We start from the raw sequence: 23,694 nt of genomic DNA on the forward strand, positions 1-23,694 counted from the left end.
GCTACAACCATCCTCATCTATATCAGCAGGGCTCTGGCAGAGCCTCTCAGGAGACACCCATATCTGGTTTCTGTCAGCAAGCACCTCTTGGCATCAGCAGTAGTGACTGGGTTTGGTGGCTGCATATGGGATGGATCTGCAGGTGGGACAGTCTCTTGATGACCTTTTCTTCAGTCCCTGATCCACACTTTGTCCCTGTATTTCCTCCCATAAGTATCTTGTTCTCCTTCTAAGAAGGAATGAAGTGTCCACATTTTCATCTTCCTTCTTCTTGGGCTTCATGTAATCTGTGAACTTTTCTTAGATATTTCAAGCTTTTGTGCTATTATCCATTTATCAGTGAGTGCATACCATGTTTTGTTTTGTTTTTTTTTTTGTTTTGTTTTTTGATTGTTTTTTTTTTTTTTTGGTGATTGGGTTACCTCACTCAGGATGATATTTTCCAGTTCCGACCATTTGCCTATGAATTTCATAAAGTCATTGTTTTTGATAGCTGAGTAATAATCCATTGTGTAGATGTACCACATTTTCTGTATCCATTCCTCTGTTGAAGGGCATCTGGGTTCTTTTCAGCTTCTGGCTATTATAAATAAGGCTGCTATGAACATAGTGGAGCATGTGTCTTTGTTATATGTTGGAGCATCTTTTTGTTGTATTCCCAGGAGTGGTATAGCTGGATCCTCAGGTAGTACTATGTCCACTTATTTGAGGAACCACCAGACTGATTTCCTGAGTGGTTGTACCAGCTTACAATCCCATCAACAATGTGTTTATGTTACATAATTGTTTAAGAATTTCAAACATGTATAGTTTATATTTTGTTCACAATCATTCTGACTCTTTCCCCCCAACTCCTGCCAGATTCAAGCCACTCTGAACCCCTGTGCATCCTGTCATGGCTTTCCTTCTCTTCCTCATCATTCTCCTCTTCCTCACTGCTGTGAAAACATACATACCAAGAAGCCACTGAAGACAGGAGAGATTTATTGTACCTTGTAGTTTCATGATGAGAAAGACATTGCAATTAGGACAATGCATATGGAACTTGCTGAGCAATGATCTTGGAACATTTATCTCTGTGCATCAAGAAGAGGGAGAGAGGAAGCGGAGTTAAACTATAAGCTTTGCGGCCCATCTTTAATGAACTATACCACTCAACTAGACCCAACTCCCAAATGTTATGAATAGGCCCAAAATGTTTGTTTAGATTTTGATTTTGTGTGTGTGTGTGTGTGTGTGTGTGTGTGTGTGTGTGTGTGTATTTATACACATGTGAGTTTAGTGTCCGTAAGAGACAAAAGAAGAAGAGGGACTCCTGGAACCTGTAGTATGAGGTGGCTGCCAACTACCTGATCCATTGATGTCATGAGGGCATATCCTCTTTTCATCTCTGGTAAGGTAACAATAATATTGCCTATAATATAGAATTATTGTTCTGCTTTAAAGATCACCTCCATCTCCATCATAATATGCAAGAAACTTCCATCCCAGTCATATCACAGAGAAAAAATATCAGACATTATTTTTTTAAACAGGAGGAGTTAAAAGTTGTAGACTATTTTCCAGAACATTTCCTTATGTATTGCATTATTGTGTTCATGAAGATGAGTGTTCAAGCCCAGAGATAGTTATTTAACTGTTTTAATTTTTATCAGTTGATTTCCTTAAAGATCTACATGAATAGACTGGGCAAGTTAAACAGGAAGAGGAAAACCCTTGTTCTATGATTATTGTAAGGCATCCCTAAACGTGCTGTTGAAAAACAAGTCGCACCGTAAACAACTGTGTTTTTTCTCCTCTATGTTTGAAATGGTGTGTCTCTAACATCCCTTCAATAATGGTGGAAATTATTCAATTCTAAAGCAAAGTTCATTAATACAACAGTTGAAATAACAAACCCTGGTGTTTATAACAAAATAATGTACAGTTTAACTACAACGTGAGAGCTTCAATCAGTTTCTTCTGTCTTGTTCAAATCAATGTAGATATTAGCACCAGGGAGACAGGCCACCGTGAGGCCAGCACTTACAGTACTATGAATCAGGGAACACACCCTTTTTCGTGCCCGCAGATTCTGATAAAAGCATGCTACATCAAAACAAGTTATTTCTTCAGATGGGAAAGATCTCAAAACAATGCCTTTGATTATATTTAAGCTGACATTTACTTTCAATGTGTCTATATATTTGAAAAATAGTAGGAATTTACAAAATGCTCTTAATTTAAAGCCTTTATACTTCTAGTGTTCTAAGCATCAAAATGATAAAAATTTAGTGAACTTTTGGTTTTTGAATAATAAGTGATAATCACTTATAGTTTGAAAATTGTAATTTTCCTAGGTGTACACTCAGATTTCAAGTCAAAAAATAATTTTAAAGGTAGTTATTTAAAATATCAGCACATTTGACATATTTTGTACAGGAAAGACATGAGTTCTAGGAATACTAGAAAATATTAGAAATTATAGTAAAGAGGTACACAGAAATACAAACACAAAATAAAAATGGCAACACCTACCATTAGAAGTCACAAGTGAAGGAAATGCTAGGGAAAATAGTCTATATATCTTAACTTCTCCTGTTTAAAAAAAAATAACGTCTGGTTTTCCTGTATGGGATAACTGGAATAGAAGGTTCTAGAATATTTTGATGGAGATAAAGCATTTTTCTCCTCAGTAGACAAGTGAATGACTGAGCAATTGACTGAAGATGAAACTTAGTACAATATAAATGCTATCTGAAAATCTATACAGAAAGTATAGATAGCAAAGTTAGTTTGACATCTAAAGAGAATTCAGAAAGTTTTGGAAATCATTCCTCCAATTTACAATTAAATTATAGTTTATACTTATAGTTATCATTAGTTTCCCAAACATTGTAGGCTGTAGTAAGTAAGTTGGATACATAGGCATAGTTTATATGCCAGAAATGACAGTTAACACATAAGACAGCAAACAGGCTGAAATGACTAGATTTTCTGAGATTATTAATTGTTAAGAAAATCTACGTCAGTGGAAATATTCATGAGAAACTGAAGACGAAGGACAGACAGAAAGTGGTCCAACTCTCCAGAAAGCCTCAAAGGCTGGAATAGAGAAATAGCACCTGGTTAAGGATGGAAACATCTATTTATGTATTTAAGATAGAAGAGAGGGAAACCCTGTTATGAAAGAAAAGAGGCTGATCAAAGTATATTAGTCAAATAGGGAGGATAAGAAAGTTAAGCATTTGACCCCGTCAAAGAAGCCATCATACAAAAGTATGGATCAAACACAGCCAAAGGTATTGAACTTATTACTGCTAGGAAAACTCACCTGCCCACTTTAGGAGTAGCACATCAAGGGAAATATGATGAAACACTGTTTATAAGAAGCTAGGTTGGAGGACTTAAACACAAATGATCAAAAATTAAGAACTGGATCAGTTTCCAGAGTATTTATGACAATAACATTGGGGTTGGTGGCCAGAGTGGAGATATAGAAGGAAGAATGATGACTAAAATATTACTCTTGGTAAGTAAGATCTGGGAGTACTTTAGTCTTTTGTACGTGGTGCAGTATTTCCCAGAAGATAAAGCCAAACTCTGTCTTTGGTTCATCATGATAGTGCTTAGCATGAAGTCAGGACCCATCCTTCCTCTCATATCATTTACTGCAGGGGCATGAGGTGTGGTTAGCCTACAAATGCTGAACATGGGAAAATAAACTACATAAGTTTAAATTCTAAAGGTCAGGTCTCATTGTGAGAGACCGATCTTGGCACCCATTCTTTACCTGTGATGCATCCCAGAGAAGAAATGGCAGCAAATCCAATATGGGGAAGAGCAGTGCATAGAGGGCAAGAGGGAAGGGGAGAGAAGCAAAGAAGAAGAGAGAGGGGGGAGAAAGGGAGAGAGAGGGAAGGAGGGATAGAGAGGGAGAAAGGGAGGGAGATATAGAGGAGAGAGGGAGAGGGAGTATGGTAAAATCAGAGACAACATTTCTGATGGGTTTACAAATCAGTTAGTGCTGATAAACATTTATAGCACAAATGGGCATTAAGCCACCCACTATATAATTTGAGAGTGATGTAGTCATATCAACAGGAGAACTTCTTTAAAGATGTAATGAACCACAGATGAACATTATTTAACAAGTATCTAAAAGTCACCACTGAAGACTGAACAGAAAGTCTCACTAGGAGAGCTTGGTAGCAATGGAGTTTCCTGGGACTGACTGGAATAGAGGTCTATCAAACACCTCTAGCAAAACCACTCAAATACAAGACAGAGCCAAAGCCACATCAACCCTATAAGAATGAAAATCCATATGTCTCCACATACTTTCTATTAAAAGGAAAGTTATAAGAGAATGAGCATCATATGGGTGACCTTCTACACAAAGCAATAATATAAATATGATTATATAAAATATTGCAAAATAAATCAGAAAATTCTGGAATTTTTATGTCAAAATATGAAGCTTGCCACAACAAATGGATAACCAGCATTCTAGACTCTTCTTCAGAAAATAAATTTCCCTTTAAAGTGTTGCTCTCAATTGCTTGTGGAAATCTTTAATAATATAAATGCAATAAGAAAAAGATTAATGATGAATGACATACCATGGTCAACAATATAAATAAAAGAAAGAAATGAATTTAGGAAGATTTGTGATTCTGTAATTGACTCAATATCTTCTGATGTTAGCAGGAAAAAAAAGAATGGGATTTTGTGTAAAGAAGGTTGAAGTTAAAATGCTTAATTAAAACAAGAAATGTTCACCATCAATTCCCAATTAAATGAGTAACTTATCTCTGATCTTTAGTTTACCTGGATAATGAAAGTGTCCAAATTGATAATCATTATACTTATGATTATACACAAAGTATTCAGATTTTACTATAAACCCAATGGTTCTAGGTTGACCATAAAGAACATATAAATGGTGTATTTAATTAAGAACTGTGAATTGTCTGATATTTTACTCAAAGAGAGCAGATGTGCTATTGAAAGAAGCCTAAAGCAAATAGTGGAGGAGCTAAAAGCATAATGAGAAGACACTGGGTTCATAGAGGAAAAATGGGTATTTTGTAATGAATATGAATGTCACATGAAACTCTGGGGACAGGGTGATCATAGACTGTAGCACACGATGGGATGGGTTTGACTACCAGTACCAAATGAATAGTGGATAGCACTTCTAGCCCTGAGGAAAAGGCTGTTCTGCAAATATAATCCTGTCTAGAAAACATGCTAAAGTCCAAGAGTACAAAAATTCCATGAAGAAAAGAGAATAAAAAATATGTCTCATTAAACAATCCTACCTACTCTGCTCACTCTAAATATCACCATGTAAATGCAAATGCAATTTTCAAGAAGACATGAATAGAGGTATTTTGAAATTTTCTTCTAAGTGCTAACATGATACTTCATTCTCATTGACCCATAACAGGATTATGGACCATGTTTATAACTATAATGGGTGTGAAAGTTGACTCTACTTTGATTAGCAAACCACAACTTCAAGGTTAGGTTTCAAGTCCAAAGTCAGAAGAGGACCCCATCTATAGAACAGCCTAAGCACTAGTTCTTGTCTACAAAAGCACAAAGGACTACTCTTGAGGGAGTATTGCCCATGGTGGCTTACAGAACACGAATATTTTCTTACGGACAGTGAGCATGCCTGGCCTGGTCTCCACTGATGGACACTAATCCTATCTCCCTGACATCTCACTACATAGGTATCCTTAAACAAATCATCTGGAACAAAGAGTTGATGTTCACCTTCCTGGCACAATATAATGAAACATGCTGGGAATAGTGGTACATGCTTGCCATTCCAGGACTTAGAAAGCACAGTCAGGATGCTCATGCATTCAAGACCTATTTGACATATACAATGAGTTCAACATAGAACTGTTATACATAGTAAGACCCTGTCTTAAACGAGAATAACTTCATAAACATTTCTAGAAATGTGAGAGCTGTCAGTATTGCCAGTTAACATAACATCTAAAGTAGATACTATTTTAGGAAGACCTTGGCTAACTAATTTTTCATGTACTCAAATTTGGGAAACATTGACGTTTTATTTTATTTTTTATTAAAAATGGTTTATTCTTTCATATGATATATCCTAGCCACAGTTCCCCCTCCTTCCATTCCTCCTACTACCTCTCCTCCACTTCTCCTCTCCCTGAGACTCACTCCACCTTCATTTTCTCTTCAGAAAAAGACCAGTCACGTGATAGGAAAAAACTAGATACAAAAAGATAAGGCAGAAGTCCTCCTATGGAGGCTGAAGAATGGAACCCAGTCAAAGGGAAACAGTCTCAAGAGAAGGCAAACAAAGAAACACATGATCCTAAGAAGTCCCCCAAAAAGCAAAGCTGAAAGCTTTAACATATATGCGGAGGTCTGGAAGAGACTGAAGCAGGTCACGTGTTAGCTGTTTCAGTCCCTGTGACCTCGTGTGATACCTGCTTAGTTGATTTGGTGGTATGACAAATTCAGAACAGGTGGACGAAGCAATCTCAGAAAATATGAATAGGATGAGAGACACAGAAATGTGTAAAAGGAAATAAAACAATTCCTTGGTAACCAAAAAATTTTGTGAAAGGCTTACACGAGAAGATACGTGCAAGTCTGAGGCCAGCCTGGCTCAACTAGTGAGACACAGACCAGCCTACTTTAAAAAAAAAGCAACAACAAAACCAAAACCAAAACAACAACAACAAAAACAAGTCTCATCTTGGGAAAAGGAAAGAAGAAAATAAGGAGGGAGAGGAAAATGGAGTGAAGGAGAGGGTAGGGGAAGGAAGAGATTTAGCTCTTAAATTCTGGAATGGGATCCTAGGAGTTCACACCTAATGAATACAGCCTCCAAAATGTGAGTAACCAAGATCTCAGAATAAGACCTCATTTGTAAATTAACTTCATAGTTCTAAAAACAAGGACCTTGTACATGGCCCATTCTAAACCAGGCTGGACCGTAAATCCTATTAAAGACCTTGTGAGAGAGGAGAATCATAGAAAAATAGAAGGCAGTGGGAATAAGGAGGAAGACTGAACTCGAGTTACCAGGGAAAATAAATGATTTCTAGAAGTCACTGGAAGCTGGTAGAATGCTAGGTGTTCCCTCTAAGCTGATTTTGAAAATTTGTATCCTAGAATACCGAGAGAAAAAGCTTCAGTTATTTTAAGCCTGACAGGTTGGGGTAATGTCTTTGCTACTATATGTAGGTAGGGGTGTGTATTCTTGTTAGGGGTGTGTGTTGGTGCAGTTAGCATGAGCCGAATCAATGAACCATAACAAAACAACGGCATGGGATGCAGGATTCTTGATCAAACAACATTGTCCTCATTAATGCATGAAATGGCTGGGGTTTCACCTGCTCTTTCCTAACAATAACTGTTTGGTGTCACTGTGTTTCAGAGTAGCATTGTAGACAACAGCTATTCACTGTAAGAGCTGAGTGGTGCCAAAAGCAATTAGCACTGAGTTTGTCAAAAAAAAATGTCTCAATTCAGGTGTTAGAATTTGGCAGAACCCTTGGGATATGATGTTTTATAACAATGTAGTACTATATGGAAGAAAACACATTGACAATATTTATGTTTTAAATATGGCTGTAAAAATGTCTTTGCAAATATAATATGTGCAGCATTTTGTAGTTACAAGACTAAGTAGTATTGCATTGCATCATCTTATCTTTCCTCCTCAGTTTTTATATAAACTTGATAAAAAGTAAATAGGGATTACTTTCAGAATGATAATTAATACTTCTCGACATGATTTGGCACCTTTTAACTGAACTGGGAAGAAGCATTTGATAATATGAATCATGCTTAATCTACAAAGAGTACACCCAAGAACTATCACAGCTTTTTTTCCCCAGTTACTGTGATAAAATACTTTGATTAAAGCAGCTTATAGAAGAAAACATCTATCTGGTTCACAATTCCAGGTTGCCATTCACCACTTTGGGAAAGCCAGGCAGCAGAAATCTTCATCAGAAAGCCACCCCTCCTCTACAGGCAAGAACTGAGAGCAATGAATTAATCCCTGCTTGCTAGTGCTTACCTTGCCTCCTCCATCTTTGTATAATCTGGGATCCCCTGACCACGCAGGGAATGGCACTGCCCACAGTGTGTCACGTCTTCTTACATCAATGAACATAGTAAACCAAATAATCCCACAGGCATGCTCATCCCAGGCCTTCCATTGTTGAGACTTCTTACAAGGCAATTCTAGATTGTGTCAGTTTGATAATTAAAAAACCTAATCATTCTACAAATGCTTTGGGTACATTTGGTTTTCTATTAAAAGTTCAATCTTCACACATAAAAGACAGAAGGTTGGAATTACTGCTGGCGTCCCAGAATGGATAGGAATTATCCATGAAAGGCCCAGTGAGCAACACACAACTTATTAAGGACAACGACAAAAATCTCCGTAAGCTAATTATTACTGAGAGCTGTTCTGCTGCTTTGAGCTCTGTTCTCAGCTATGAGTATCAACAGTAAGGTGCCTTGCTCATAATGGTGACTACCTAGTGACAGGTAAGAAATATTTTGCTTCATGATGTCCTCCTTTCAAAAATTTACTCCAAGACTATGGGTGATAACCGTCATTTAGAGGCTAATATTAAAATACCTTTCAAAATCAACATGTCACATTTTTAACTACTTTTTTATTTGCTTTTTTATTTTTTAAATTGTTATTAGATATATTTATTTACTTACATTTCAAATGTTATTCCCCTTCCCAGTTTCCAGTCCATAAGCCCCCACTCCCTCCCTTCCCCCATATGGGTATTCTCCCTATACATTCCCCTTACTGCTCCCCCCATATTCCTCTGCACTGGGGAGGTCCAACCTTGGCAGGACCAAGGGCTTTCCCTTCCACTGATGCCCCAACAAGGCTATTCTCTGCTACATATGCAGTTGGAGCCCTGGGTCAGTCCATGTATAGTCTTTTGATTGTGGTTTAGTAACTGGAAGCTCTGGTTGGTTGGCATTGTTGTTTTCATGGGGTTGCAAGCTCCTTCAACTCTCACAATACTTCCTCTAATTCCCCCCAAGAGGGTCCTGTTCTCAGTTTGGTGGTTTGCTGCTAGCATTGACCTCTGTATTGGACATGCTCTGGATGTGTCTCTCAGGAGCCATCTATATCCAGTCCCTTTCAGCATGCATTTTTTAGCTTCATCAATCTTATCTAGTTTTGGTGGCTGTATATATGGGCCACATGTGGGGCAGGCTCTGAATGGCTGATCCTTGATTCGCTGCTCTAAACTTTGCATCCATATCCCCTCCTATGGATTCCCCCCCCCCTTTTTTTTTGGCTAATATCCACTTATCAATGAGTGCATACCAAGTGTGTTTTTCTGTGATTGAGTTACCTCACTCAGGATGAAATTTTCTAGTCCATTCCATTTGCCTATGAATTTCATGAAGCCATTGTTTTTGATAGCTGAGTAATAATCCATTGTGTAGATGTACCACATTTTTTTAATCCATTCCTCTGTTGAAGGACATCTGGGTTCTTTTCAGCTTCTGACTATTATAAATAAGGCTGCTATGAACATAGCAGAGCATGTGTCTTTGTTGTATGTTGGAGCATCTTTTGGGTATATGCCCAAGAGAGGTATAGCTTGGTCTTCAGGTAGTGCAATGTTCAATTTTTTGAGGAACCTCCAGACTGATTTCCAGAGTGGTTGTACCAGTCTGCAATCCCACCAACAGTGGAGGAGTGTTGCTCTTTCTCCACATCCTTGTCAGCATCTGCTGCCACCTGAGATTTTTACCTTAGCCATTCTGACTGGTGGGAGGTGGAATCTCAGGGTTGTTTTGATTTGCATTTCCCTGATGACTAAGGATGCTGAACATTTCTTTAGGTGTTTTTTGACCATTTGATAATCCTCAGCTGAGAATGTTTTGTTTAGCTCTGTACCCCATTTTTTAATAGGGTTATTTGGCTCTCTGAAGTCTAACTTCTTGAGTTCTTTCTATATCTTGGATATTAGCCCTCTATCAGATGTAGGATTGGTAAAGATCGTTTCCTAATCTGTTGGTTGCCCTTTTATCCTAATGACAGTGTCTTTTTCCTTACAAAAGCTTTGCAATTTTATGAGGTCCCATTTGTCGATTCTTGATCTTAGAGCATGAGCCATTGGTGTTTTGTTCAGGAAATTTTTCCCAGTGCCCATGTGTTTGAAATTCTTCCCCACTTTTTCTTCTATTAGTTTGAGTGTATCTGGTTTGATGTGGAGGTCCTTGATCCACTTGGACTTCAGCTTTGTACAGGGTGATAAGAATGGATCGATTTGCATTCTTCTACATGCTGACCTCCAGTTGAACCAGCACCATTTGTTGAAAATGCTCTTTCTTCCATTGGATGGTTTTAGCTCCTTTCTCAAAGATCAAGTGACCATAGATGTGTGGGTTCATTACTTCTTAACTTTATTGAGAAGAATTTACCATTTATTAATAAATCTCAGAAAAATGTATTAAAAAGAAAGGGAGAAAAATATCCTTACCTCTTCCCTGAGTACTTCTCATATTAGCATGTGACAATTTCCTCCTCTTTCAGAAGATTAATTAGCTCTTGCTGTGCGATATTTGTAGTTAACAGCCCATACAAAGGACTAAGAGCCTTGCCCATAGCTTGATAACCACCTGTAGATTAACATTGTGTTTTGATAGCACACATGTCATCTTTATATGTCTATAAAATAACTTAAGGACAACTTGCCGTTTTGTATTTGACAATAGTATATTCTCAATTACCAGTATATTGCTCAATTACTTAGCATTCTTCTAGCCTAAAATTAAAGGCATATAATCAAATATAATACTGCATTCTTTGTTTCCAAGTAAAAAACTGAAGACATTGTGAAATAATTCTCTTTACTGACAGAATGCTTTGCATGCATCCCAGTAGCTGTGGGTCACTTGTACTAAACTGATAAGAAACTGATTAAAATATATTATAACTTATCAGTAAAAAGAAATACTATCAACCTTGAAACAGAATAAGATAGTTTTATGTGCACTAGTCAAAAATATGACGATAAATCTTGCAAGATAAAAAATTGTGTGTGCAATTTTATTCTACTTGTGTTAGAGAAAAAGACAACTTGTATATTTATATAAAAATAAGAATTTTAGAAGGAAAGCATTTTATCGATTACTTTCTTTGAAAATGAAGAAGGGTGACCAAGGAATTTTTATTAAAAGAAGCAACCATTTTTGTATATATCTATTGTTTGTTAACTTGCATACAGACTGGGTTAGAATACAAACATGCATAAGCATGTATGCCTCCAGAGTAATAACAGCCCTTCCTGAAGCGTCCTAGACTTCAGATACTCGATCTGTGGTTGCTTTGGTTCATGTACTGATTAATTCCCTTTCTGGGTAAATTAAAAACTGCACAGCTCAAACATACCTAAGAGTAAGCATTCCTATGTGGCAATAGTTATATCATACATGTTGTCTCTCCAGCATGCTCACCTAAGCACAGACTGCTCAAGCAGATTTCTTTATACACTCTACAGTTTCTGCATGATATTTAGTACATATTGCAAAAAAATCAATATGATCATTATTGAATATAATCAGAATTCCTTTCAGATGAAAAGTATTAAAATCTTCAAAAGCACTCATACATATGATTATTACATTTTTTTAATCATAAAGGATAAATCTGTGAGCAGAAGAACCATGAGGAAAATCCATTGCGAGCTGATCTCTATGGTCCTTAGACAATGATGATATCTTTTGAAGTAATTTGAGTTAACTTTTTTATTTGTTGATCTATTAATTTAAGAATATAACTGAAGCTGTTTAGTCCTAAAGGAAAGACAATAATTTAGGTCACAAGGTTGTCTGTTTAATGTCCAGGAGAGGCAGACTTGCTAATTCGGTATCTGATAATAGTCTCATTACAATGGTGGTAGCATTTGGGAAGAGTTCACACGGTGAGATAGCCAGAGACCTGCCTTTCTCTATAACAATCTATTATTCTGAGACTAAACTCATTCTAAGACATTAACATAAATCATTTAAGAGATCCACACTTCATTAATTTAATTGCCTGACTCTAGACTGCCATTTTTTTAACTCTTTTACCTCCTCTATAACTTGCCTGAAGGCATGGTTAGGACCAAGCCCTGAACAAACAAATTTTCAGCTCTGTAGTAAACACTTCTTTTTGCCCATGGTTTCATGATGTGTAGTATATTTCTGAACACACATGGTGAACAGTGCTGATGTTGTCTGCTCAGTGCCTGTTTTCAGTGAGTGCTCAATTGGTCAGTCCTCAAGTTTCATCACAATGCATGTGGTGCAGATTATTCTTCATACAATCTATTACCAAACAAATGTCAAAGAAAAACCAACATATATGGTGTCTATTGAGGAAATTGCTGTGAAATACAAAGGTATGTAATCTAATTTAACACTGAATACTTTTGGATCTCAGTCCAAAGGTTTACCTTGAAAGGTAAACACAGAGAGAATCAAAGAAGACACTCGTCTGAAGCAAGGGGAACAAATGATTGCTCTGTCAACTGAGTTGCAAGTGCATAAGGGGATGATTGTCTAGGAATGAGTATTGGGTATGTTCTTGTTATAACTAAAAATCAAGACAATGTTGCCTTAGCCTAGAAAGGCTTCATGGAAATCATAGATGAAGGCCTTGCAAACACTCCTGTTATTGTGTCCAGCAAATTTTCCTACATATGGGTTCTATATGCTGCCTTGTCTTGACTCTGGAAGCACCAGACAGTGATCTGTCCGCAGTGACACATGGGGATCCAGAGCACATTATTTTCCCACAAGATGAAGTATTAATGGGGAGAAGGTATTTTTCATTAGCCTCCTGGACTGTCCATACAACAGAACATCCTCCTGCTGCCATGAGGTGCTTGCTTTGTGGATCCTTTTTTCCTATTTTATTTATTTATTTATTTATTTATTTATTTATTTATTTATTTATTTATTTATTTATTTACATAAACCAGAGGATACCCCCACTCTTGGTTCCCCTGCACCTAGTTCCTCATCCCACTCCTCCCTTTTGCCTCTGAGAGGATGCCTGCCCTCTCCCCATCCCCCTGGTGTCCCCCTTGCCTGGGACCTCAAGTTTTCCTCTTTTCCTTTAATCCCTGTCATTCTTTAGCTCTCTCCCTTTCCCTCCCAATTGTCTCCCTGTTGTTTTCATTGTTGTTTTCATTCGGTTGGTTTGTTGTTTGAAGATGGAGCTGAAGCACATGATGATGATGGTTCATCTTCATGTAAGAGCCAAAGTTTTCTAAATGTGATGGTTTTATAGTAATACTTAAATTATTAGAGAGTGCTTGTCATTCTCTAATAAGTCGAGAAATTGGGAATTTTGTGGGGTTTTTTTCTTTGTTTTTTAGAAAAAGTAAGACATCAAAAAGACATATTGTGTACCCATTTATTTTACAAATATAGCCAATACATTTATGACTGTTAAATACCTGGGGTTTGACTTCCAGAACTTTCCCCCTGCACCCCAGACTAGTATCATAGCTGCTTTGTGAACCACTCTACAAGCGTCTATATTCTCCAAAGAAAAAGAAAAATAAAAAAAATGTTAAATCACTCCCACTAATGCTAGTCTCCAAATAAATGAAAATTAGATAATTTACAGCAGTGAATTCTAGACAGGAAACAGAGAATCTGAGAATTTCTCCTGGCTCTGTGCCCCTGTCCCACCTGTATCGCTATTACAAGTGAAAGTGGTGCTAATCTCATGGATGTGATTCAACACATGAAACGTAGCTTCTGAAGGAAGAACAATTTAACCGTTGACCTGAAGCCCTGACTCCAAAGCACATGCTTCATTTTGTTATGCAGACGGCAGTGTGAGAGGAAAGTGCTCTATTTTGGGGGGAAGGGGTGACTAATGACCAAACTGAGACCAATTGCACAGGCAAAGACACTAAGTGTTGCATGGAGCTGGAGGGGAATTCTGCTTCTTGGAGAAGCCAGGTGAGGAATAAAATGTACTTGTTTCAGTCCGAGGTAGGCATGCAGATGGGCATATTAGCAGAGGGATGCTCCCGTCTCTGTCACAATGCCATGTCCGGCTATTGCCACTGTATATCTTGTAAGTAGATAAATCACACTCCTTCAGCCTTTGGAAACAGTAAATGCAAATAATCTGAGGATACAGGCCCACGCAGAACAGCAAAGGGTCCAGAATGAGGCATTTTGTTTAAGAGACATGGATGAGGCCAGATGCTCAATGAGGAGAAAGGCAGACCTTTATGGGAGATGAACTTTCTGATTGACAAGGCTTTTAAACAACTGCTTGGCTGTGATTGACAATCAGCCTGGAGAACAGATGAGCAGGTAATTGCTGTTCTGTATTATCTTTGCATAAATACCACCGCCCTAAATAGGCCTGCCAGCTTGGAGAGAGACGGCTGCAGCAGAGGGCTGCCAACCAGAACCTCTGCCAGGATGGGGAGAAATCCAGACCCTAAATTGCTGTGAAGTGCACGATGCCTGCAAATTCCTTAAATAACAGTGTGGGAGTATATTGTGTTTGGAGGCAGGAGGCCAGAGGTAGTCCAGACTCATATCTATTTGCACAATGAAGGGTGGGTAATTTAGAATCTAAATTTTAGTCCTCAGTAAAAATAGAATTAATACCAGCTTCCCAATACATAGCTTTTCTGAGATGCGCAAGCAAACTGTGTATTGGAAGGACGTATCATTGAATATGTCCTTTCTTTTGAAGCACATTTGGCTATGCGCCAATATTTTGCAGCACAGCCACACGGGTACAGGCCTGTATTCCCAGATACCCAGGTGATGACAGGAGAGAACCAATAGTCACAGGCAAGCATGGGCTATACAGTGAGCTCAAAGGCAACTTTGACAACGGAGGGAGATCTTCTCTTAAAATATAAGGTAAACGGTGGTTTATCTCAGAGATATAATAAGCCTTCCCTAACCTGCACAGAACACTTCATTCAATTCAAAGAAGAGCTAAAACCAAGGGGAACACAAACCTTGGGGCTTAGTATTAACTATTTTGTATTTACTCACATAACTGGTTAGACTGTAATTTTCCAAGCTAAGTCGTGGTAGTATCATATAGATTTAATGTAGTACTGAAACATCAAAAGATTGGCAGAATGTTAAGTAATCTCCATCGCTTCTTCTAAACTCGCTTTTGACGCGGAAAAGAAGCCCCAAACACTATGAAAAGCATTAAATGCCTACTTAACTCTTCTGCGAATCCATGAAACTCTCAATATTATTAGTTACTTGTCTCTCTGTGACCAACACCGCTGACCAAAGGAACCAAGGTAAGAAGGAAGGGGTTGTGTGGTTCACAGTCTGAGATTCATTCCTTTAGGGTAGGAAGTCCTGGGGTGGTGAAGGAGATTAACACCCCTGGTCATGCTGAATCCTCAGTCAGGGAGTAGAGAGAGATAGGTGCTGGTGCTCACTGTGTTCTGTGTTCTTTATTGCTCCAGACCATGGAGCAGGACTACTGCCTGCAGTTGTGTTGAGTGTTCGGACAGCAAGGAAACTAGCTTAGATATGGGCTCCCAGCCATAGCCAGAGGCTTACTTCCTGGATGATTCTATATCCCGTCAGGTTGATAACCATTATTTAACCATCGTATCAACAGTAAGAACACACGTAACATCTGGGTTGAATTCTCCTGAAACACTGTGATAATTTCTGATAATTGCAAGCCTGACACTGGAATGGAAAGAGGACTATAATCCAAACTGCAACCAGGATTGTAGCATGTTAAAGAGGGTGGTTCTGGGTTGGGGATTTAGCTCAGCGGTAGAGCGCTTGCCTAGCGAGCGCAAGGTCCTGGGTTCGGTCCCCAGCTCTGGAAAAAAAAAAAAAGAAAAGAAAAGAGGGTGATTCTAGGAAACGCCATTGAGACATCTTTCCAGAGTACTGCTTGATAAAAAGGCCCCTCAATCCCATTTTGTGTGTCCATCCATAGGGATTTGGATTTGTTTTGTTTTCTCCCTAATTTTATTTTTTATTTCATGTATGTCTGTATACCACATGCAGTGTAACATGTCTTGTAACTGAAACTGGAGTCATAGGCAGCTGTGAGCCAACATTTAGAAGGTGGCAGTCAAACCCTGGTCCATTGGCAAAGTACCTACCTCTCTCAAATGCTGAGCCATCACTCTGGCCCAACCCATTGGATTTATTTGGGGAAAGTGTGATCTTTCCTGTCCTCATACTCAATATTTTCCCAGTAGAAATTAAAGCGAGAGATCACTTTTGGAAGATTTAAAAGGAAGGAAGGAACTCAAAGTGGCTCTGACCACTAGAAAGATGAACACTTAAAACACGTTGTGAACAAAGAAAGACTCATTACTATATTCTTATTTCTATTACCACACCTGAGTGGCCACTGTCTTAGGTAGGGTTTTACTGCTGTGAACAGACACCATGGCCAAGGCAACTCTTATAAGGACATTTAATTGGGGCTGACTTACAGGTTCAGAGGTTCAGTCCATTATCATCAAGACAAGAACATGGCCGCATCCAGGCAGGCAGGGTACGGGAGAAGCTGAGAATTGTACATCTTCATCTAAAGGCTGCTGGCAGAATACTGGCTTCCAGGCAGCTGAGATGAGAGTCTTTTAGCTCACACTCACAGTGACACACCTACTTCAACAAGGCCACACCTTCTATCAGTGCCAATCCCTGGGTCGAGCATATATAAACTATTATAGCCACTGAGAGTTCCCTACCATGAGGAAAGCAAAAGTGCACTGGAATTTGCCTCGGGCAATCCTGTAGCTGTGTGCTCTAAATTTGGACCACCGATTTCTGAACTGATATTTGTAATGAAAAGGGCACTGGGTCAATGCGTAAGAGTGCTTACTGCACAGGCATGAGGACCCATGGTTAAACCTCCAGTGTACATGTGAAAAGTCAGGCCCTGGAACTCAGGAAAGTTATGTCACTCTATTGTAGTCAGGGAGTAGACACAGAAGAATCACTGAGGCTTTCTGACTCTGGGCTGACTGATAGATTCTGTGTGGAAGGAATAAAGCAGAAAGTGCTAACAGTGAGAACAAAGCATCATCCTGGGGTCTTCGTGTATGCACAGGAAATACATATAACACACACACACACACAGAAAGATACATACACACTCACTCACACAGATTTCCACACCCACACTCATACACATACTCACATTATACACACATACTCTCTCATATACACTCACATACTCATACACTCTCACACATACTCATACATACATACTCTCACATGCATACACACACACACTCACATACACACAGACTCACACACACTCAAACTTACCCCCACATCTACATACTCAGATTCACACCCATCCACACTCATACACACTCACACACACACACACACACACACACACACACACAGAGAGAGAGAGAGAGAGAGAGAGTCATTCCCAATTAAATTCTAAGAATTGTAATTTTGAACAGCTTCCTGTGTATTTAAAGCCTATGCAACAGTGATGCTCTACTCACAAATGCTGAATATCATTCTGCCACCTTGCCCTTAGCATGCTGTTCATTGATTTTATTTCTCAGTATTTGTTTACTATGTAACTGGAACATAGCGTCTGCCACCTGCCTTCCTCAGCCAACTATACCACATCAGAGTTTCATTTCTTGTGGGACATGGAAGGAACAAAATTATAAACAGATCCTTGACTGTTTGCCTAGGCATACTTGATGTGGAAAAGTCAGTACAGAGATATATGGTCAACCAGAAGGTAGAATTCTTAAAACATTTCCTTGGAAAATAAAAGCTAAGACCTGTTTCGTCCTGAGAATAAAGGGGTGGGGATTGAATGCATTGAATGTTAACAAGTTATGGTCAAAGACATTTATGTAGATTAAAGGTCAACCTTACCTGGAAACAGTATGGCTATTGGATGAATTAGAGATGATCAAGGCCCCAGGCTTTGAATATGGGTGTGTGAGAGAGTGTTGCCATGATTGTCCCTACGGGTCCAAGCAGAATGTTTCTGAAACAATCTGTGTGCATTACCAGAAAAATGCTTTTCATATCACAATTAGCAGCCAGTTAGAAATAAGAGCATGGATTTTGGTACTCTGCTCAGCACACTTTAAAACTGACAACTCTGTGCTTTTTGTTTGTATTTGTTTTTTCCAAATTTGCTTTAAAATGCAAAGTTATCAGTTGAACACACATTAGGATACAGAAATGGAAATAGATCACTTACTAAGAGCACATTGAATTCTCTCTCTCCCTCTCCCTCTCCCTCCCCCTCTCTTCCTCTCTCTCCCCTTCCCCCTTCCTCCCTCGCCTTCTCCCCCTCCTCCCCTACCACACACACACACACACACACACACACACACACACACTCACCTAAAGACAATAGCTTTGCCTGAAACATTCTTTAGTCTAAAAATAGTGTTTTAAATGGATCAATTTATTCAGATGAATAGGAAAACAAACATTGTCTAATGCATTAAAAACCTTTAAGAGATTTTATGAAGATATGCTTTCTTTTCAGACTATTTTTATTCACCAATAAGCTCGGAGGTCAAGAAATGGTTTAGATTAGCTCTATAGAGGTCATTTCTGACCTCTATAGTTTTTGACACTGTTACTAGCACATTCACTCAATTATTATTTTTGAGTGCATAAACCTTTTATTTCCAGATTTATAAAGGTTATAGGATAAAGTGCATCTATGAAAACCTACAGTCACCAAAGGTCATTGGATGAAACCTTTTCCTGTTTAGATGTTTGCAAAATCTGGTAGTTGCTAGACTCTGTCTGGTACTCACAAGGTTGAAGACTCCCTTCACTATTACATGCTACATGCATTTGTGTCTGCTTAGAGCCCACTAAGTGCTCTTTCCACAAAAAGGGAAGGAACATGTACCAGTTCCCAGGAAAACCCAAAGTCCTCTTAGAATTCTTCTTTGGAAGAACAGTGGTGTAGTAGAGAGCTCTCTTGCTTGTTTTCTTCATAAATTTTGTGTTTTACCTTGTTGGAGATTTTTTCTTTTCTTTTTTTTTTCTGTTCTTCATTTCTTAAAGCTAACAATGTGGAGAAAGAAGAGAACCAAATGAAGAACAATGTAACTGAAGCTGTGAACCCCACCCCAGCTTTGAAAATGTGTCTACAATAGAGAGAACTTTATTTCAAAAATCTATGTAATTTAATTCAAGACTATTTTACCACTATATCTGAGGGATGTGTGAGGGAAATCGGGATGCTTGAAGACCTGAACTGAATGTTTCAAATGTTTCCCTGTGAGGTCATATGTTTGTCTCAGTTGAACCTGAGTTCCCAGACTGATAAAGTTGAATTTGTAAGACTGAGGGACAAAGACTGGGGTGTGGGAAAATAGCTCTGTTGGTAAACTGTTGTCACTCACGATCCAGGAGCGGGAAGCCTGGGTTTGTTCTGCAGTACCATGTAGAGAGGGACTGGCTGGTGTGTATCTGTAACCCTGTGTTCCTGGGCTTGCCTATCAACCAACCTGTCTAACCAAATGACTGAGATTCAGGGTCAGTGAGAAACTAGATTTAAAACAAAACAAAACAAAATAAAAAAAAACTCTATCTCAAAAACAAAACAAAATAAAACAAAAAAAAAAAAACAGAAAAACACACTAAGATAAAGCGTAAGTGTGGAGGTCACCGATATTAATGTGGTTTCCATATGCCCAAGCATCCACATATGTGCCTTATCAGTAACATGTGGACTATGCAACTATAGGAGTATTAATCCTCCAAAAATGATTAAATAATTAATGGGAGGATAGAGGGACTGAAGCTAACCTAATTTCTTTTGAGAAATTGTAACTTGGTACCTTGGTGCTTGAGTGCACACACATGACAGAGAGAGAGAGAGAGAGAGAGAGAGAGAGAGAGAGAGAGAGAGAGAGAGAATCCCTCTCCCCACTTACAGCACATTCCATCATCGGCCATGCCCTAAATACTGGACAAGATGAGCGTGCTTCCGTATATTCCCTCTGAAGTCTATCGCAGGCAACATTAATCTAACGTGGCAGTTCTCAACCTAGCAAAGTAACGACCTCACATTCCTCTCCACCCATGCCCACACAACCATGGCCAATCAATCATGGCTGATGTACAAAGAAACCCAAGCTTCTGCCGTTGCTGTAGATTTTCTGCTGGGACACTTGAGACAGACAGTACACTCAGCTGGCTGGCCTTGTGTAGAGTGCATTTCAGTACTCAGCAAAGGAAGACCGCACTTCTGGGCTTTCTACAGGGTCACAACAATACCAAGCTGTCGCGCGCCCAATGTCCCGCCAGCAAGAACGACGCGTGGCAACAGGATTCTTCTGCGAGCAAGCCTTTACTGTGTTACAGCTCTTCTTAGTGTTACAGCTCTCTTAGTGTTACAGCTCTCTTGAACAGGGACTCCGAGCAGCAAAATCGCTCGGCTTATATAGACAACAGTATGCTAATTATCTCTCAGGGATTGGTGGGGCTTGGATCACCCCACTACTTGTCCTCCAGGGATTGGCGGAGAATGAATCACCTCATTAGCATATTAAAGGTCAACTGACACCTGGTGCATAAACCGCACATGTGCAGTACCGCTGTTCACCACTAGAGGGAGCCCTAGCAAGGGGACAAGCCTGCACATGCGCAGTAAGTCGTTTATATCCAGACAAGGCTGGATGTCGGCGCCATCTTTGTTTCGCCGCGCCGCTCTCTACACCAAGCTGCTTAGCATAAAGGAGACTGCCCAGTAAAGTCATTGTTCAGTGTATATGGTACATGGCATTGTGCAATCTTATAGGTGTGACTACCTTCTCCACTTTGCAACATGCTATCTGCTTACATTTCTAAGCTACATTTTGTTCTTCATCTTGTTTTTTGTTTGTTTGTTTGTTTTTTATTTTTAAAAGTGTATCATTTTGGTTAAGCGTTAATTATGAAGAGTCAGAGAGATGGCTCAAGAGTTAAGAGCATATGCTGCTCTTACAGTAACTGTTAACTCAATTCCCAGCAACCACATCGGGTGTTTCACCATTGCCTGTAACTTCAAATGCAAGAGAAACCTGATTCTCTAGTCTCCATGGACACCTGTACTCATAAACACAAACTCGCTCTCAGACAGATGCACAGACACAGGATGGAAAATAGTAAAAAAATAGAAAAGAAAAGCGTTAAAGACAGTTGGTTCTCAATTCAGTTCCTTTAGCGGTTTTCTTTTAATATGCTAAGGATATCCATTTATTTAAAATAAGTATGGAGACTATCTGGATTAGAATAAAAAGATACCTTATGACTAACATGTAGATGTCAAACCTCCAGGAGTGTTTATGTTGAGTAAATAATTAATGGAGGGGATGTAAGAGGTGGCCGAGCTGACCTGAACTTTGAGAAAGGGTGCCTCCTCCCGGCTACATAGCAGATGAGAGTGGTGTTTGACAGCAGCGAATGAGCGCCTCATTGGAGGGGAAATTTCTGTGACAATAATGAAACATACTAACCTTGCTACAGAGGACAGGATGCTGGTGTCACGTTCACAACATCCAAAACATTTTTCCCACTCCTTTATTCTTACTTCTGTGGTGAGATGGGGCAGGCAGGTGGCACATGTCTCAAGGTCAGAAGACTTCTTGCAGGAGTTGGTTCTCTCCTTCTGCTGTGTAGCTCTCAGGGTCAGAACTCAACTTGTCAGGCTTGGCCACAAGTGCCTTTGCACACTAAGCCCTTCCCACTGGCCCCTGTGTTCATGACTTCTAAGCACACATTTCCGTTTGCAGTACAGATTGCTTTTCAGCTTAGATTTCCGTGTTAGTCTTGCGTTTTAATCTTTTAGTTCCTATATGCTCACTGTACGGCTTCTCCAGTCTTCTCCCCTGCAGAGACTTCTAAAGGAAAAAGTCAGGAGAGTAGCAGCTTCTCACGAAAACCACATAGTTCTAGTAGTTACAACTGCTTGGCTGTGACTATTGTTATCATAGATAACACAATAACAGCTTCTAGTTAATCGTCATTGACGAGTATACAGACTGAGTGTGCAGAATCAGCACTAGAAAGCTGACTCAGGAGCAGGAGTCTCATTTGAGCTATGTAAGAAGTTCCAGGCAGATGGAGATCGCTCCTGAGAGACACAGCCAGAATACGGCAAATACATAGGTGAATGCCAGCAGCAAACCACTGAACTGAGAACGGGACCCCTGTTGAAGGAATCAGAGAAAGGATTGAAAGAGCTGAAAGGGCTTGAGACCCCATATGAACAACAATGCCAAGCAACCAGAGCTTCCAGGGACTAAGCCACTACCTAAAGACTATACATGGACTGACCTTGGGCTCCAACTGCATAGGTTGCAATGAATAGCCTAGTAAGAGCACCAGTGGAAGGGGAAGCCCTTGTTCCTGCCAAGATTGGATCCCCAGTGAACTGGATTCTTGGGGGGAGGGCGGTAGTGGGGGGAGGATGGGGAGGGGAACCCCCGAATAGAAGGGGAGGGGGGGGGGTTGGGGGATGTTGGCTTGGAAACCGGGAAAGGGAATAACATTTGAAATGAAAATAAGAAATACCCAATCTAATAAAGATGGGGGAAAAAAGAAAGAAATGTAAGTAAAGAAATATATCTAATAAAAAAAATTAAAAAAAAAAAGTTCCAGGCTAGCCTGAGCTGTAAAGAAAGACCCTGCCTCAAAATGCCAAAGGTTGGAGACACAGCTCCAACATGTTTTAGGTGCATTCCACACTAGAAAAGAAAAAAAAAAAAGGTAAACAAGGGTATACATTTTTCATATAAGCATCTGTTTAAAAGCATCTGTTCTTATGAATATCTGAGTACATATGCTCAATTTTCGGAGACATTTTAAAAGTGGTCCCAGGGCAGTCCAAATATGCAATCAAGGAACAAATAAGATCATTATTTCAGGCTGCATTTATTCTCCATGAAACATCTGAAGCGTTTTCGCCCATATCTATAATAAAACACTAAATCTAATCTGTGGGCTTGATACACCTTAGCGGATAGGCATTTACAATGTAAAATTTCTTACAATAGTCTTGACTCAGTGTGTTCTGTTCAAAATCCACATGTATAAACATCTCCGATGGCTCTTGCTACGTTTTGGAAGAGCATATCGCTATAAAAGAATCAATCAATAAAGCACCGGCGGGATGGAAGTACAGTTATTTCTTCTCTGAGATAATTCTGGGTGGAGACACTGAGTAAGAGGACGATATTAAAGCTCCTTAATAGCCACCCACGATTGGCCAATGCCAATTCAGTACGATTTATAAAGTCGTGTTTAATTGTTCCAATTAGTACTAACCAGACAATGATGCCTAACAGAGTCTATATATTGATGGGCAATAGGGAAGATGGATATTTCACAACTTGCATCGAGGTCCACAGAGCCTTGTGGTTGTTTGAGTTTCAAATTCACAATGCAGGAAGCAGGGACTCTTCCATTGTAATGAAGCAAACCACCGAACTCTTCTTGGTAGACACTCAGCTTCCTGTGTTGTGAGATCTTCAGCCATGCACACCTTGGTAATTAGGAAGTAGGCTACAAGAACCTCCCTCCTCCCTTCCATGATGGCTATTTTATTCTTATTTTTCAATATACAATTGCCAATTAGTAAAAGGCAAATTCAGCAACCTTGCGTGTGTGAATGAAATGTGAGGTTTTGACTTTAAA

The 23,694-nt window shown here is 39.3% G+C and overlaps 1 long non-coding RNA gene across 2 annotated transcripts; it reads right to left on the minus strand.

The window, feature by feature from the left end:
- Window positions 1-18,533: 18,533 nt before the first annotated feature.
- On the minus strand, window positions 18,534-22,204 carry LOC134482782 (uncharacterized). Of its 2 annotated transcripts, none has more exons than XR_010059329.1 (2): window positions 21,516-22,204; window positions 18,534-19,077 (listed from the first exon to the last, which is right to left on the minus strand). It is a non-coding gene; the product is annotated as an uncharacterized LOC134482782 (long non-coding RNA). The 2 variants fall into 2 exon arrangements; XR_010059328.1 differs by lacking the exon at window positions 21,516-22,204 and adding an exon at window positions 19,953-20,733.
- Window positions 22,205-23,694: the final 1,490 nt, after the last annotated feature.

The sequence above is a fragment of the Rattus norvegicus genome, chromosome 17 (genome assembly GCF_036323735.1).
Source record: "Rattus norvegicus strain BN/NHsdMcwi chromosome 17, GRCr8, whole genome shotgun sequence".
Taxonomy (NCBI): Eukaryota; Metazoa; Chordata; class Mammalia; order Rodentia; family Muridae; genus Rattus; species Rattus norvegicus.